Below are 18175 nucleotides of genomic sequence, written 5' to 3'. Positions count from 1 at the left end.
CCCGGTTAAATCTTTCCGCTAGGCCGTTCCCGGCCGGATGATATACCGGGGTGTGCTTGATAAGTATGCCGTTCCATGAATGCGTTCCATTTGTCTGACGTAAATTGAGGACCATTATCACAGGTTATGACTCTTGGTATTCCTTCTCTCAGGAACGTGGCAGTGAGGAATGTCAGTACAGTGTCTGTGTCCACGGTTTCACACACCTCTACTTCCGGCCACTTTGAGTACCTGTCTACCAACACAATTGCATATTTGGGTACACTGTGCGTCTAAAATGGGACCTAGGATGTCCACTGCCAATTCTTCCCATGGATTTACCGGATTGGCAAATTTTCCCAGTGGAGGTCACAGAGTGGTCGGCGTCTTGTCTGCATTGCTGTACTGTACACATTCCCTGACATGCCTCTCCACTTGGTTGTCTAGAGCCGGCCACCAGTATGCTTGCTTGGCTCTCTGCTTAGTTTTCACTATGCCTAAATGTCCTTCATGCAGTATTGAGAGTAATCGCTTTACCAATCGACTTGGCGGAACTACTTTGTCTCCTCGTAGTATGAATACATTGTTGTCTCCGACTGACAGTTCCTCTCGAACTTCATAGAATTTGCGGTGTTCTGCCCCCAAATGTTTCTTCTCTGGCCATCCAGCAACTATGAACCGTTTAAGTGTTGTGAGACTCGCGTCAATGTTGTATGGCTCTCTCCACTCTTGTGCACTTATGACTGCTTCTTGGTCTTCTGTGAAGGCTATGGTGTATTCATCCTCGCCCGTTGGCTTGGGCGCATCCTCCGTTGCCGCAGCCCTGCTGAGGTAATCCACGATCTTGTTCTTGGCGCCCGGGATGTACTCTACGTCGTACACGTAGTCCAGCAACCTCAGCGTCATTTTTGCTATGCAAGGCGTGGCACTCGCATGTCCACGATTGGTGCATTAGTGTGAGTCGCGCTGTTATTGGATAAAACATCGTACTATTCAGTTGTATTACGGAAGGGATTAGAAAGTTTGGTAAAAGCTAAAATGTATTACCAAGAAGAGAAAAAGAAAAAATCTTTGTTCGGAAAGATTAAAAATTGGTTTGACAAGGATAAAGATGTTAAAACGAGAGAAGGTGAATTGTTACCTCCATCGAAAACGCCTGCATCCTTTATGGCTGCGAGATATGGGTATCATACCTGTATATGGTTGGAGAATTGGGTTAGGTATACTAAAGAAGATGGTGTCCTAGCATTCCCAGAACATGGTTCATTTAATCTGGCCGTGTTGAAAAATTTGCGGGAAAAGATGTTGTGTCTTGACCCAAGACCAAGGCCGACACAGTTTGAGGCTTTAGTGGAATGGGAAGAGGAAGTACATGAGCGAGAAAAACAGAGGTCTGGAGGAAACTATAGATACATGTTTGGGAGGAGACATGATCGTGAAACTCATCATGATCGAATGAAGAGATGGCGAGATGCTAGTATGTCAGAGGGATTATACCCTATGAGAACAGTTGAAGAGAAGGGTACAGAAAGGGTTCCTGAGGCAGAAGTGAAAAGATATGGAATTAATGAGTATGAGGTCTTGAATGACATGATTTACAAAAGACCACCTCCATATCGACCAGAACCAGAAGAGAGCACACCAGTTGTTTCTCCGATAAGAGATACATTGCGTATCATTGAGACAGGAAATGTGACACCTGAGTTAAGAAGTGGTAATCCTTTTAGGGAAAAAGAGAGAGAGAATAGAAGTGGTGATGAGAATGCGAGAGAATTAGCCAGAACTACATCGGAGTTGACTGAAAAGATTAGAGAGCTGACAAAGAATCTAGAAGCTGTTACGGTGCCTGTAACCATAGGTCCGGTTATGCCTGTTTTTGATAAGCAGAGGACGGGTGAAAATAGTTTGGTGATTCCATATGTTGGGAATAGATTGACAAGTTTGGCTGGTCCCTCAGGAGATTCAGGAAAAAGGACAGAAAATGATGATTTGAGACAATCCAGACATGAGACATGTAGTGAAGGATTAGAGATACAGTCTAATTCGAGATTGGATGCTAGTGAAGCTAGTTGTTCAGGGATGCCGATTTTAGAACCACAGAAGAAAGTGGTTCCAGTGAGAAAATCTACTGAAATAACAGCTGAAGATTTGAATGAATGGATGAAAGTTCTTCAAAAGAGGGATAAAGATTCACAGGCAATTGATGTGGCTAGGTTACGTGTAGAATTAGAAGAGCTTGTTGCAGGGACAGTTCCTACGGAAATTCTGAAAAATCATCATGATGGTGAACTGTTGTTTATGTGCAAAAACATCACCTGGAGAGCTAAAAATACACATGACAGGTTAAGAGCAATAGCGAATGAGCAGGGAGTTGACAGTGATAAAGTGAAAGCTTTGCAGAAGTCTTACAGGATGGATTTCACGGATAAAGATATTGAGAATCTGAATGGTGCTGGTAGAACAGGACAGATTAAAGAGATGATCGCTTTATTGCGAAAATGGGGTGATGTTGAGAAGTGGAAGGATAGGTGGTACAAGAAAAGGGAAGAATCAGGGGATAGGACTTATTCAGCATTTCCTGTGAGAGAAAAAGAGAAAACAGTGGATGCTTATCCCATGAGAGAAATACCTGGAGGAGGATATGTACATGTTCCATGGACCAGACAGGATATTTTATCATTTACGAATGATTTCCCTCGACTGAGAGAAAAGCCCGTCGAGTGGTATAGGCAGGTAGACAGGTTTGTGAAATTGTCAAAAGTGCTGTGGATTGACCTGAATAGTCTGTTTGATATAATTGTTCCAGCAGACTTGTCGGCTGAGTGTAAAATAGTTGTAAGTTGGCCTACTGAGGAATATCCAAGAGACCAGAGAACAGGAGCACCAGATCCAGAGGTAATGAGAAAGTATGATCAGGTGATGGTGTACCTGAAAAGTAAAGTACCTCCGAAAGAGACAGACTGGGTTAAAATAGATCGAACACACCAGGAAGCAAAAGAATCAGTTCATGCTTTTTATGAGAGGCTGATACTGGCTTTTAAACAATTCAGTGGGGATGAACACCTGGGTGACAAGGATTTGAGTCATTTTGTATACAGATTTGTATATGGCCTGAGACCTGAGATTAGTGAGAGAATTCGTGAGCATACAGTGGACTGGCAGAGTAAGAAAATAGATGAGATTTTGAGACATGCAAAATACTTCAGTGATGAAATTGAAGCAAAACAGAGAAAGCTGAAAGAAAAAGCAATGTGGGCACAAGTGAAGGTTGCGGAAAGACAGGAAGCACAGTTGGTGGAACAGGCGAATAATGCAGGAAATAATCCAGGGAATAGGCCCAGGTATGCAGGGAAAGGAAAGGGGAATCTTGAGGAAGCCAAAAAGAAGTTCCCGTGTCACAACTGTGGCCAACTGGGACATTGGAGATCTGAATGTACCAATCCACCATTGGCGAATAATGAGGGTAAAATATTAAATCAACAGGTGCAGAACGAGGGGATTAATCGACAGCAGCAACAACCTTCTGTTGTGAAACAGCAGAGTCAAGAGCCAAAACCGCCCTTGCCGCAGAATAAAGGATCACAAAAGTACAATCAGGATTCAGGATTCTACAATGATGAGCAGGTAAACAAACCAAGGCGTTCTAACCAGGTACAGCAGTACTTGTTAAAGAATGAAGGGAGTGAGTCTGAAGGTGATTATTGACGGTGCCGAAGAGAGGAGGAAGAGTGCATACTTGGTGCAACTCTAGAAATAGACCAGGCAGGACCATTTGTAGATGGGAAAATAAATGAAGAAGGTGTTACTTTTTTAGTAGACACAGGTGCGACAAGATCAACTGTCAGGTCAGTAGATATTAGAAATCTTCCTCTCTCGGATGAAGCAATCCAAGTAGTTGGTGTAGCCAATACACAAATCAAGACACGTCTTACTGAACCAGTAAGAGTACAAATAGGGAAATTTTCAGACATGCACAGATTTATTGTCTGTGACACTAGTCCAGTGAACTTGTTAGGCAGGGATCTGCTTTGTAAGATGAACTGTACAATTTTTTGTACACCGGATGGAATAGCTTTTGAAACACCAGATGAGGATGTTTTGTACCGAATGACTCTAGAAAATAGAGAGAGTGAGTTAATTGGTGCATATGCTGTGTTTGATCCGGAGGATTTGCCTCAAGAGCTGAGAGACACAGTGAAAAGGACAGTTTGGGATTTTACTGGAGAGGATGTGGGATTGATGAATAATGTAGATCCTGTGAAAATTGCAGTGAAAGAAGGAATTACTTATCCTAACATTCCTCAGTACAAAATGACACCAGAAATAATTGAGGGAATAACTCCTATTATTGAGAAAATGATTCAACAGGGAGTTTTGAGAGAACTACTGAGTAGTCCGTGTAACTCACCGATAATGGGGCTAAAGAAACCTAATGGGAAGTTCAGGATTGTACAGGATTTGAGAAAAGTTAACAAAATTGTGGTGGCATGTTGTCCCATTGTGCCAAATCCGTCAGTGATTTTGTATCAGATTCCACATGATGCTGAGTGGTACACAGTGATTGATTTGTGTCATGCTTTCTTTTCAATTCCATTGCATCATGACAGCCAGCCGATTTTTGCATTTAGGTTTGGCCAGCGTATTTTAGCATGGTGTCGTATCCCACAGGGGTATACGGAGAGTCCTTCGATATTCAATCAGTTATTGAAAAAATCATTGGAGAGCTTGATTATGCCTGAAAATTCAGTACTAGTGCAGTATATTGATGATTTGCTTGTGGCATCAAAGACACGTGAAGCTTGTGAAGTAGATACCATAGCTTTACTGAATCATCTGGCAGATGGAGGGTTAAAGGTATCTCCAGCTAAATTGCAATTTTGCAAGAAAGAGGTGCATTATCTTGGACACAATATTGAAAAAGGTCTAAGAAAAGTGACTGATGACAGGATCAGAATTATCAGAGAAATGAAAGCCCCAAAGACCCAGAGGGAAGTGAGAATGTTCCTGGGAATGGTGGGTTATTGTCGTCAGTGGATAATTAATTTCTCCCTGATAGCAAAGCCACTGATTAAGCTGACAAAAAGTGAGATGACAGATCCATTGGAACTAGATGGAGAACAAATGGCAGCATTTGAGGAGCTGAAGAGCAGAATGTGTGAAGCCCCTGCTTTGGGTATGCCAGACTATGAGAAAGAGTTTGAATTGTACTGTAGTGAGAGAAATGGATGTGCACTTTCAGTGTTAATCCAGAAGCATGGATTACTGAGAAGGCCTATTGCGTACTTCTCATCGACACTTGACCCTGTAGCTGTGGGTTTACCAGGTTGTCTGAAATCTGTGGCTGCAACATGCAGGAGTCTGGAACAGAGTGAGGGAATCATAATGGGATATCCTGTAAGGGTATTCGTACCTCATAATGTGGCAATTCTTTTGACAAGAAGCAGAACTCAGTACATGTCACATAGTCGGCTGACTAAATATTAGAAAGTCATTCTGGGAGCATCAAATGTGACTCTGGAGAGATGTGTGAATGTGAATCCAGCGACATTATTGCCGGATATTGAAAATGTGGGTGTGAAGACAGAAGATGATCACAATTGTTTGGATGTGCTGGATTACTGTACAAAACCGAGACCAGACATAAGGGATCTTCCCTTGCTTGAGAGTGATCATGTGCTGTTTGTAGATGGATCATGTCTGAGGAATGATGAGGGTGTGCTGAGTGCAGCATATGCAGTGTGCAAGGTTTCAGAAGTGATGGAAGCATCACCATTGAAAGGAGTGAAATCTGCACAAGTTGCTGAATTGGTGGCATTTACGAAAGCTTGTGAAATTGGGAAAGATCTGAGAGTGACTGTAATGACTGATAGTCAGTATGGATTTGGAGTTGTGCATGATTTTGGCCAACTTTGGCTACAGAGAGGTTTCTTGACGTCGAGTGGGACTCCAATAAAGAATGCTGAAGTGATTGGGAAATTGCTTGAGGCGATACAGCTGCCTAAAGAATTAGCAGTTGTGAAATGTGCTGCTCATGGACAAGGAGATGATTTTGTGACAGTTGGAAACAGATTTGCCAACGACATTGCACAATATTGTGCTAAGAACAATCACTCAATTAATAGGGAATGAGAAGGAGAAATGTCTTTTTGTTCTGTGATGTTTACTAATGTCCTAGAAACGTGGGATGAAGTGAAACAGTTGCAGGATGAGGCAGGAAAGGAAGAAAAGAAAGACTGGATCAAGGCAGGTTGTGCCCCAAGAGAAACAGACCATGTTTGGGTCTATAGAGATGGCAGACCAGTCATGCCTAACTCTATGCTGTCGACAATGGCAAGGATGTATCATGGCCAGGGACATTTGGGCAGGGATGCGATGATCAGGTCTTTTAAACAGACTTGGTACAATGCAAAGTTCAGGACAATTGCAGAGAGCATCTGTCAAAGATGTTTGATTTGCCAGCAAGTTAACACTGGGAAAAAGACAGTGGTGAGTCTAGGAACGATAGGCAGAGAAGGTGGTCCTTTCACGAGAATGCAGATAGATTTCATTGAAATGCCCCAAGTGAACAGATTGAGGTATGTTCTAGTAGTAGTCTGTTTGTTCTCAAGGTGGGTGGAGGCCTATCCGACTAGGAGAAATGATGGAATAACAGTGGCAAAGTTACTGTTAAGAGAGTTGATTCCTAGGTACGGGTTTCCAGTAACGATTGAGTCTGATAGAGGTGGACACTTCTATAATGAGCTCATGAGTTTGATTTGTGAAGCATTGAGCATACAGCAGAAGCTACATTGTGCATACAGGCCAGAGGCTTCTGGTGTGGTTGAACAGATAAATGGCACAATCAAGAACAGGATTGGTAAGATGTGTTTAGCCACTGGAATGAAATGGCCTGATGTCTTGCCTCTAGTGCTAATGACTATTAGATCTACTCCAGATAGAACTACTGGTTTGAGTCCACATGAGATTTTGATGGGACGTGCAATGCGTCATGCATTTGTACCTGTCAATAAGTTGATGACAATAACTGATGACATGATTTTGGATTACTGTAAAGGCCTGGCTGACGCAGTTCATTCTGTGTTTCACCAGGTTGGAGAAGAAGCTACCACACTTGAGAAGAAGCAAGCTCATGATCTGAGTCCAGGGGACTGGGTGAGGATTAAAGTACACAGAAGAAGAAATTGCTTGGTTCCAAGGTGGGGAAGGCCAAGACAAGTTATTCTGACTACGACAACTGCAGTGAAGTGTGCTGGTGTGAAAAACTGGGTACATGCGAGTCATACTCTGAGAGTTCCAAACCCAAAGGATGGGACTGGCAAGGAGTATTTTGAAGAATCAGATTCCAGTGATGATGAAGACACAGAACCAGTAAGAAAAAAATCAAACTTCAGAGAGAGAACCATTGAGAGTCTCAGAAAGGAGATCAGATTCTGTAGGAGAGCCTGAAGTTCCAAAAAGCAGTGGAGGAAAAAGAAGAGAAAAGAGCAGTTCCACAGAGACTACTCCTGAATCAGAAGAGGAGATTGAAGAACCACTTGAGATTATACCTGAAGAAGTAGGGTCAGAAGAAGATAGAGAGGGACAGATTGCGGAAGACCCCCGAGGAGGTGTAGGGAACATTCCTGATAAGCTGGGTGAAGGGACAAGTAGACAGCAAGAAGATTGCGTGTCAGAGACTCGAGGAGGGAAAGAAGTAGGGAAGTCTCAAACAGTGGTGAAAAAGACTGTGGAGCGAAAGAAAACTGCTGAAGAACAAGAGGCATTTGAAACAGAATCGGATGAAAGTGAGAATGAAAAATCAGAAGGTCGAGTTCTGAGAAAGAGAACTTGGATTGGAGAAAGAAATAATACAGAAACAAGACCGAAAAAGGTTGTAAGAGGAGATTTTTGGCCTAACAACAGAGTAAAGAGGCTGAGATACAGACTGATAAGAGCAAATACATCGAAAGCTGAACAAGTGAATGAGGTGTCGAGTCAAAATGAAGTGAAGGAAAAGGAGCAAAAGAAATCAAAAGAACCCGAGGAGATAAAGAGAATTAGAAGACCCAACCAAAAGTACAGATCACCGGAATGGTCTTATGTGGCACTGTCTGAAGGAGAAGAAGAAGAAACAGTGAATCGAGACAATCCGGAGGGGATCTTGAGAAAAGTGGTTGAGGAAGAGGAAAAGTCTGTTGGAATCTTAAAAGTTATCCTGACTGACATTGGAGAAGAGTTGGATGCACAGGATGTTGTTGATGATCTGATACAATTTGATGCTGCTGAAGAGGAAATTAAACGTGATGAATATCCAAATTGAGTGAACTGAAGAAATCACTTGGAGAAAAGTGAAAAGGAGAAAGTCTGAAATTCAGCTGTCTGAAGTGATCCAGGAAAAAAGAATAGCAGTAGTGGAGTAGTAGAGGCTAAGTCAAAAGACACGGTCAAAGTAGTAAAATGGCTAATATAGAGAATAATCAAAGTAAATGTGCCTTCTTGAAAAGATGGTGTAGAATGTGCTGCTGCTGTACTGGATTGTTAATGCTACTATGGGGTGGTTTAGCTTTATTAGTTACTTTTAGGGTTACAATAGGTACATTTGAGATGCATACTGAGAATGAGACTAATGTAGAGAAAAGTTCACAAAAAGTAGTTCCAACTAGGATTAGTAATACTTACATACATAAAGATAGGTCAATTAATGATTTTTCTAGTAATGTTTTTTCAAAGTTGTTGTACGAATATGTGAAGACAATGGAAGTTAGGGATTGCTACGTTTGTATGCAATTACCTGCATCCGTTTCAGAGGGTGTTACTTATCACCATTTACCAGCTACGTATGGAATTTCTTGTAGTGTGTTAAGTAGTGTTTTTTATTTGCTAGGGAAAATAGATTATGAGATGTCTAACAAAGATAGTATTTTGGGGCAATTGCCTATGAATAAAAAGCTGAATCCAGCTAAAGAAGCTAACATTTTTGGTGAGATTTTCATTGAAAAAGAAGAATTAACATTAGATTACATTTTTAAGAATAATTTAACTTGCAGTTTGAAAGAAGAGGAGAAAGCTTTCCTAAACATGGTGGAGGAAAGGAGATTGAGCATGCATGAAAAGGCAGGGAAATACAAAGTGAGTGAGACAATTTGGGACATTGAGATGGGAAAAGAATTGAGAAATGGAGCTAGTCCAACTTTAGCTTTAGATGCACCACAGAAGGGTAAGCTGTGCATTACAAGAAGGAAATCCCAATATGATACATACTTTGTTGGGACTAGTGAGTGTCATGATACATACTTCATTGCAACAGGATGGGGTTTTAGAGGAGGAGAGGATCCCGTTTTCCCAGGAGTGTATTATGTTTGTGGGAACAAGGCTTATTACAAGTTGCCTGACCATTGGTATGGCACGTGTTATGTGGGCCTAGTCTTTCCAAAGATTTTTCATATAGATAGAATAGAACATATTAATTTATTAACACGTTTTAAGAGAGAAACTTGGTCAGAAATAGTGGGTGACATTTTTGGAGCTTTAATTCCAGCAGTGGGAATTTCTTTGAATGCATATGGAATTCGGAAACTGTCAACAGTGGTGGATCGCTTATCGACAAATACCGCTGGAGGGTTTATTTTGGTAAATACGGAATTGATTGCCGTACGTGCCATGTCTATGCAAAATCGACTTGCCCTTGATATTCTATTAGCCAAGGAGGGTGGGGTTTGTGGAATGCTGAAAGTTCAACATTGTTGCACTTACATTCCAGACGAAAGCGAAGACCTGAAGGTCTATATAAAAAATATTACTGATTTGCATGAAGAATTAGTACCACTGGAAGCTGAGAGTATTTGGACTAAAATAGCTAATAAAATAGTTGCTGTTAAGAGTTTTATTGCAAAAATAGGTAGTACTATTATAGGTAAGATATTGTTTCCTTTGACTTGTATAATTGTTGCTTTATTGATACTAAGATTGGTGTGTTTGTGTTGTAAAAACAGGGGAGGGAAAAATAAATTAATTAAAAGAAATATTGAAAGGAGAAATAAAAGAAAAAGAGATCCACAAGAAATAGAATTAGAAGAATTGAGGGAGAGTGTTTATTTGGAAACAAAGAGGGATGATGAAAGGGAGTCTGGTGTGTAGTGTTGTGTAAGGAGAAAAAGACATTTCCAATTTCTCCTAAAATGGGACTAAAATTTTACTAATTTTTTTATTTTTGGTTGTTTATTTGGTGATAATATCACCAAAGGGGGGATTGCTGGAGCAGAGTTTTCTGTTGAAAATCTATTGGGTTTTTTTTAAGCTCTGGTTTGTCTATTGTCGAAAGAAATTAAAATTATTAATTTATAACTACTAATTATTTGTTTTGTGTAAATGTTCTGATTAATCAATACGTACTAATAAGAGAAAACTATACGTGGGGTTGCATTAATGTTGCTAAATAATAATGTGCGGGTTTAATTAAATAAATGTTGCTGAGTGCTGTTTATTTTAAAGCACAAAAACGCTTTTAAAATGTCGCGTACTAATGCTTTTCTTGTGTTGCAAAGGCTAGATAATTACATACACATAAGGGTATTAGTGGGGTTAACACTGTTTAATCACTATGCTGTGGTAACGTTGTTTTTGTCTCTTTTAATTAAGATGGTACGTTTTGGCCTAGTGAAAGATGGCTGCCGTTTAAAGCCTGCATTTGAGTAGTCGATTTGTGATGAGAAGGCCTTGCTGAACATGGTCGAGAGTCATCTGACCACAGTCTTCGCCTGGTTAAAAAGTTTTCCGTGAGGACAGCAGCTCTGGGCGGACATCCAAGTGTCCTTGGAGGACAAAGGAGCCACAATGAACTTTGTGATCACAATGCTGGTTCCGAGGAAATATGAACATAAAAAGAAACATTTGCAAGTTTTAGTTCCTTCTTCCGTTTTTTTATTTTTGTGATTTTTCTGAGCGGAGATTTTTCCAAATGTAGCGATGCTACATCCTTTCCTGCTCGCTCTGCTCAGCGGTTCAGCGGATATCTAAAACATTTTATGTTGCCTTCTTTTGTTAAATTTATTATAAATATTGTTAGCCTAGAGAGGGTCTGTGTCATTGCATTTTGGATTCTGAGGCCACTTCTTTCCGAACTTGCGTTGGTGAAGATCGATGCTGTGAGGACGGTGACTTGGGAGATTTCTACTGAGAGACCTGTCCTGACCCGTTTATGACATTTAGCTAGAATAGGTAATTATGAGAATAATGATTTTGCTTTTGAATTGATTTCTTTGAACTAATTTTAGATAAATTACCATTATTTGAAATACAGTGTTGGTGGTTATTTCTTGTCAATTATTGAGTACTCTATTTTGATTATTGTTGATTATTATTGGTTAAATCGTGACTCAAGACAGTGTCAATTAGGTCTTATCGACCTTAGTGTAGATGCAGGGTGTTTAGAAGGTTTTCTCTCCACAGGTTCAGTGCTGATAGAGTAATTGAGTATATGTTAGTGAAATGGGCCCAAGCGTATGATGAGTGTATGTGCGTGTATCCGTGAATTTACTCTATCCGTGGAAGTAGGGAAAATTTGTACACCCCAATCTGCACCATGAGCACCTTCACTAGTGGCTTGTGATCCGTTCTGAGTAGGAACCTGGCGCCCCAGAGGAATTGGCGGAATCTTTCCATTGCCCAGATCTCCGCCAGCATCTCCTTTTCTATCACACTGAACTTTTCTTCGTTCGGGCTTAAGGATCGTGACGCGAAGCTGACTGTTGTCATTTCACCTTCTTCGGACCTTTGCATAAGGACTGCCTCTAACCCTCTGTCACTCGCATCTGTGGTAAGGATGGATAGAGCTTGTTGGTCAAAGCCATGTAGGGGCACCGCTTCACAGATGTCCTCCTTTATTTGCCGAAATTCTTCTTGAGATGCCTCCGACCATGCGAAGGCGGTCTTCTCCTTCAGTAGCTGGCGCAGGTTGTGCGTTTTGGTGGCAAAGTGAGGTACAAATTTGCTATAAAATTCCGCCATTCCTAGGAAATAACGGACGTCGTCCTTGCTTCTAGGTGTGGGAGCGTCCTTTATAGCTTTGGCATTAGCTTGTTTGGGTGTGACTCCCTTGTCACTGATCTCGTGGCCCAGGTACGTGACTGCTGTTACTCCGAACTTGCACTTGTCCCATTCAGCAGTGAGACCATTCTGCGCCAGGATGTGCAGAACTTTGGTTAGCTTGGCGTCATGGTCTGATTTGGTTCTCCCCATGACCAGGATATCGTCCTGTAAATATTGCACCCCTTCCGTGCCCCTGAAGAGTTTATGCCTCAACTTTTGGAACACCACTGCGGTGGATGCTAGGCCGAATGGCATTTGCCAGAACCGGTAGCACCCAAAAGGCGTGATGAACGAAGTTAGTTTCTTGCACGTAGAGTGTAGTGTGATCTGGTGGTATGCTGAGGTCAGGTCTATGGTGGAGAACCATTTGATGCCTTTCGTCAGGGCCAACATTTCATTTATCCTGGGCAACTTATCTACTATGATGTTTTTGTTGAGCTCCCTCAGGTCTATGCATAGGCGTACCTCCCCATTGGGCTTCCGGGCTACAACCAGGGGTGCCAGCCATTCCGCGCTCTCTATGGGTTCTATCACTCCATTGTCTTCCAAGTGCTGCAGTTCTTGTTGCACAGCATCTCGACAGTTGAAAGGTATGTTCCGTACTTTGTGGCTCACTGGCTGGGCCCCCTCCTTGAGGCATATCTTGTGAGTGAACTTTGTAAACTTGCCGATGGTGTCTCCAAAGACCGTTTGGAAACTTGTCTTCCACGTGTTGGCTTCGTCTGTTCCTGCGTGATCCGTCATCAGCACTTGTGTTGTGCCTCCTGGGTTTAGTTGGATCCCTAATTCTCCTTGATCCATCCATCCTAGCACTGAGGGTCCCTTCTCCGCCACATAGAGCTTCCCTTCAGCCATGCGTCCTTTGAATTCAAACTGTAGTGGGCAATACCCCACCATGGGAATGGGTTCTCCTGTGAAGGTGACCGGATAGATGTCCGGAGGAAGAAGGTGTGTGTCTATGATCTTCGCAAAGTCTCTGTCCCAAATGCTGCGTTGTATGATGGTGTATGGGGACCCTGAGTCGGCAACCATGGAGACTTGAATCCCGCCTATGGAAAGTTTGCACAACGGTTTGTGCATCCTGGAGCAGTCTATGCCCAGGACCTGGTCATCAATGCACAGCACAATGTCTTCATCTTCTTCGCCCCCTCCTTCCTCTGTCTCTGAGTCTTGCGCCACATATTTGACTGACGTTTTCCGGGGTTTGCGCCTACAAACTTTCTCAAAGTGTCCCATTATTCCACAGTATATGCATTTGGCTCTGAAGGCAGGGCATCGTTTGTTGTTGGCAGCGTGTGCCCAGCTTCCGCACCTGTAGCAACTTTTTTTGTCCTCACCTTGGGGTCTCTGGTTCTTGGCCGTTCTAGTGACGTATTTCTTGGGCTGTCTTGGTCCTCCCGATACTGGCTGCCTCCGCTCTTGGGTGCCGGCATCTGTTACCTTGCTTACTGTGGCTCTGCTGGCACTGTCCTTTGTGGCAGCCTCCGCACACCTCTTCGAGAGTTCCGCTTATTTGACCATAGCTACTATCTCTTTGAGAGGAGTGTCGCCGCTGACCCACAGCTTCTCCTGTATGGATGTATTCACCGTGTGCATGATGATTTGGTCCCTTATAAGGTCATCATGGGGTCCTCCGAATTTACATTTGGCTGCCAACCTCTTCAGTGCTGCTACGTAGTCATCCACTGACACCCCGCGTTCTGTTTCCGTTGAAAGAAGTTGAAGCGATCGATCGCAGTGCACACCACAGGTTGATAGTGCCAGTCCAGGTCTTCTATGGCGTGTTGGAATACATCGTCATCGTCCTCGGGCCTTGTCCTTTTCACTAGATTCATGTACACCCTGATGCTTTCTGGGCCCAAATTGTGTAGCAGGATCTTCTTTTTCCGCGTGCTCGGAAAGACCTCGCCCCCTTCGTCCTCCAGCACCGACAGATAGTTCAGAAAGTATTCTTTCCAGTCTTCCCATTTCATGGCCGGTTCTCCCGGTTTCGGCAGGAATGGAACCGGATTCGTGAGGGAGAAGGTTTGGGCGCACATGGTAGCTTGCCGTCTCTGTGGCTCTTCGTCCGTCCTGGGCGGGGGGCTCCCCGGTGCACTGAGCTCGCGCAAGCTTGTAGCCCTCGCCGGAGGCGCGAGGTTCTCTCCCCCCTTGGCCTGTCCTTGGTGCGCCAGGGTCAATTTTCCTCGGTAGCTTGACGTACCTCCAGCTGCTGGCACGTGGGGCGCTTGGCGTGTTGCGTTTGGCTCCTAGAGCTACTCTAGGAGTTTCCTTGGGTGTCTGTTGGTCGTCCGTGTGCTCTTATCAGTTCGGCCATCTGGTGATGGAACACTGATTTCCGCCGCCTTGGAGCGTGGTCAGGCGATGTGGTGCTTCTTGGCTCTCTCTGTGCACTCCTGGTGTGTGTTGGGCAGCACCCTATCCTGCTCTGCTCTTAATGCGTGTACTCTGTTGTGGGGAAAGGCGCTGCTTCTCTCAAGGGGCAGTTGTTGCTGGGGTGAGGCTGGCCGGTTGAGGGTATATAGGGAAAGCCCTCTAGGACCCCCCGCCCTCACGCTGTGGCTTGTGAGAGTGTGCTCCTGCCCTTACTGCCGTCGGGCGCCCTGCTCTGCAACCTGTGGGGGAGGGGCACTGCTACACTCACAGTTCTCTTGGACGTGCCTCCTCGCTCTGTGCAGGCTGGTTTCACCGCCTCTCCCCTGTCCCCTGTTGTCGCAGGTCCGCAGCGCTTTGCCGCTATGTCTCCACACCGGTCCTTGATGGCAGGCACTCATTCTGCCGCTCCGCTGGCGCGCTTCCGATTTTCCCGCTCCCGCGGTCCGCGCGTAGTAGTCGCGCCGTGTGGCAGGGCCAGATGTGGGTGTGTCCGCCTCCCCAGCCTCGTCGCCAATTTGTAGAAGGCCCTAGGGTTACTAAGAGGCGGACACCACGTAGGTTATAAGTATATTTATTAGTTATACAGTTAGAGCGACGGGAGCGGCACCCGCTCGAACCACGGCTGGGCAACCAATGGCCAACATGGCCGCTCGCGCTCCCAGAGTTCCCTGCCGTGACGCGGCAGAAACACTAGAGCGCTACTCTACAGATTGGCTGTAGGGGTGCTGAAGGAACACCAGCAGCATAACAAGCTCCTATAATACCCAAAGCCACTGTAAATGTGCAATTCTGCGGCCGCTGGATTATCCACATAATTGTGTGCTTGCCACAGAAAACATCATATACTGCATATTTTTAATTAAAAAAAACAATTTGGAGCCCAAATGGATCAAAAGTGACGCAAACGTGGCATCACATGCTCCCGTGCAGTGCAAAGCTCTTTTGACTGGTCACCTTTTAATTTCTTATTGCTGTATTTTGGTGTTAAACTGGTACTAAAATCGGGGCCCCTCTGTCGGGATACATGGATTGGCCTATGTTCGCCCTCATACAGGTGCTTGGGATGGGGTTGCCCTCTGCCCCGGCTGGTGGTCCCTTCCTGTTCCCCCCCCCCAAGTGAATGCTTCGAGGCCCCCAGACTGTGACTGTTTACTTTGTGGTGTGGGTGGGTATGGAGGGTGGGTTTTGGGTGGGTTTGGGGTTTGTGAATAGTTGAGCGGTTCCCGCTCCTCCTGACCACATTCGTTCAAAAGCTGGCTATGGAGAGCATAATACTGAGACGTACAGGCGACCCTCCTAGCGGGATTGGGACGTTGTTGTGTTCTTTTGTGGACAACAGCGCAACTTGAAAGGATAATATACAAAACCTGAATTGTATCCGGTGTTTCCGGAAAACAAATTACCTGTGCACTGTGAGGTGTAATTTGTAATACCTGCATATGAAAATCACAATAAAGTTTGTTTAAAAAAAAAAAAAAAAACTGGTACTAAAAAAACTAAGGTAAAATGTTTGCCCTAATAATACTACCATACTACGAAAAAATGGTCCCATTACGCCGCATAATTTGTATTTACTTGTCCGATATTTGGCAACCCTGCCCCATAATTTGGTCCTCTCCTGCAGCAAAATTCCAGTGGTCCTGATAATATCATACCACTGACATGGATGCAGGTCAGGGCCATTCATAAACAAAGGAGGTAAGTAAGGGAAAGGAAAGCCACTCATGTCACATTTCCCAGTACTCTTCAACTCACTCCGGAAGCGGTGAAATAAAAACACAGAGCAGGTGAAATGTTTCCACCTTGTGGCCTGTAACTTGATCTGTTTGGAAGAGAGCACTGAACTCTATTAATCCGCTCTTCTCTGCCTGCCTATGGTCACCTCATCGGTGCAGCCAGAGCACAGGAAGAGGCAGCACAGACCAGGGCCAGAGCACCAAACCACTGACACCGCTGCTAGCTAACTGGCTCCGTGTCATGTGACACCTACAACCAGTCTTGGCTATTTAGCCAACAACATATTGCATTCTGGTACTTGTAGTTTTGATTTTAACATTGTATGGAAAGCTGAAAATTCCCGGCATGCAAAGAGCAGTTGGGTAAAACGCCAAGACTTTCTTTGGGTGTAACATGCCACACTGCTAGTTGCTGAAAACTGACATTTACTTATTAAGAACTGGAGCACAGATCCAGTTTTAAATACAAAAGGACGTCTATTGAGTCATTAAAATGCAAGGTGAAACCAATGGACACTGAGACAATTAAAGCTTTATGCAGCAACTGGAACAGAGTGGAACGCACTTCTAAAAGGGTAAACAAGCGCCATTTTTTCAAGCCTCACCCCTCCCTCCTATATTAGGTTAGTAAACAGCCGCCATCTTTCTTTACAGTCACTATTAGCTCCGCTCTGTGGTTCACTTCCTAGACACTGATGGAGAATGGAAATATAAGGCGCTTAATTTGTACCTCTCTGTAACTTTATTGGGCAGAGGTTGATATTGTGCTGTCCCCCCTCGCTCCTGCTTGTATTTTCTCCCTTAAGTGTACTCATGATCGTTTGCTCCTAATCTTTGAATTTCGGTTGTTTTCTCTGTAATGCGCTCTGATACCATAACGGGTCACATTCGCGCTCTATAAAACACTAAATAAATTAAAAATAAATAAATAAATACCCACAGCTGCCACAGGGACCCATGCCGTGTGACTCTCTAAGCCAGCCCTTCCTCTGTACTTTGCATACTTAGGATTCTGTAGCCCATGTTTAAAATATTGAAAGCGGAAGCCCAAGTGCCTGAGGAAGTCACGCATGACCTGGTGGACCTCAGCAGCTCCAGCAGCACCTGCTGAGCCATGGCATGGTCACTAACCACCTGAACAGTCTTTGCCATCTTAATAGTCTGTGCATTTTGTAATAGAGTGTCGATTCTACCTTTTGTGAACACAATTAAAAGAATTGAGGCATCAGGCAGTTGTCAATCCAATCATTCATTCATTCATTCTATGAACATCAAACCTTTATATGGATGTGTGCAATGCCCAAATTAACCCATTGGGCATGATGAGGAGTAGAAACTGCGATAGGGAGCCCAGCTGCCAGGTGGGTTCATATCATGTCTGAAACGTCTTATTTCCATCGCATGCTCCTTGGATTTAAAAAAGACAAAAAAAAACCTGCATTCTGTGAGTTGCAGTTTCACTTTTAAGTATAGGCCAAAAAGTCTACCCATGCGGTGGGCTGTTGGCTGTACGTGTTACACACATAAAATTGGTGCACTCGGCACATTTGAATATTACTCTAGGACAGGGTTCTCCAAAGTCGGTCCTGGCGGGCCGGATCTAGGTCAGAGTTTTAGCGTTATCTCAATTAGATAAATGTAGTTATCTTAAAAATCTGGCATAGATCGTGCAATCCAAGGCCAACCTTGGAGAACCCTGCTCTAGGAAGTAATCCAGATTTCCCTGACTGCTGTACGTGAAAGAGCACAAGAGAAGCTTCTTTTTCCATTGCAAAAAGATGGCTTTGAGGTAAACGCTCGCATGTGACATCATTTTTGATTCTTAAGTCTTAAGATTCTTTGATTCTTGGCGGTGATCGGGGCAGTGACAGTACCCGAGTCGCTTGGTGGATACGCTGGTACTTTGGGAGTGAAAGCTGAGTTTTTCGTCAATTTTAATGCTGAGACCTCTTAATGTATTTTAGCCTGTGATTGACTGTGTACTTTTAAGGTTTTTAAACACTTTTATGCTTTTAAAT

Source organism: Triturus cristatus, chromosome 12 (assembly GCF_964204655.1).
Source record: "Triturus cristatus chromosome 12, aTriCri1.1, whole genome shotgun sequence".
In the NCBI taxonomy this organism is placed as follows: Eukaryota; Metazoa; Chordata; class Amphibia; order Caudata; family Salamandridae; genus Triturus; species Triturus cristatus.
Note: the sequence above shows the minus strand (reverse complement) of the source record.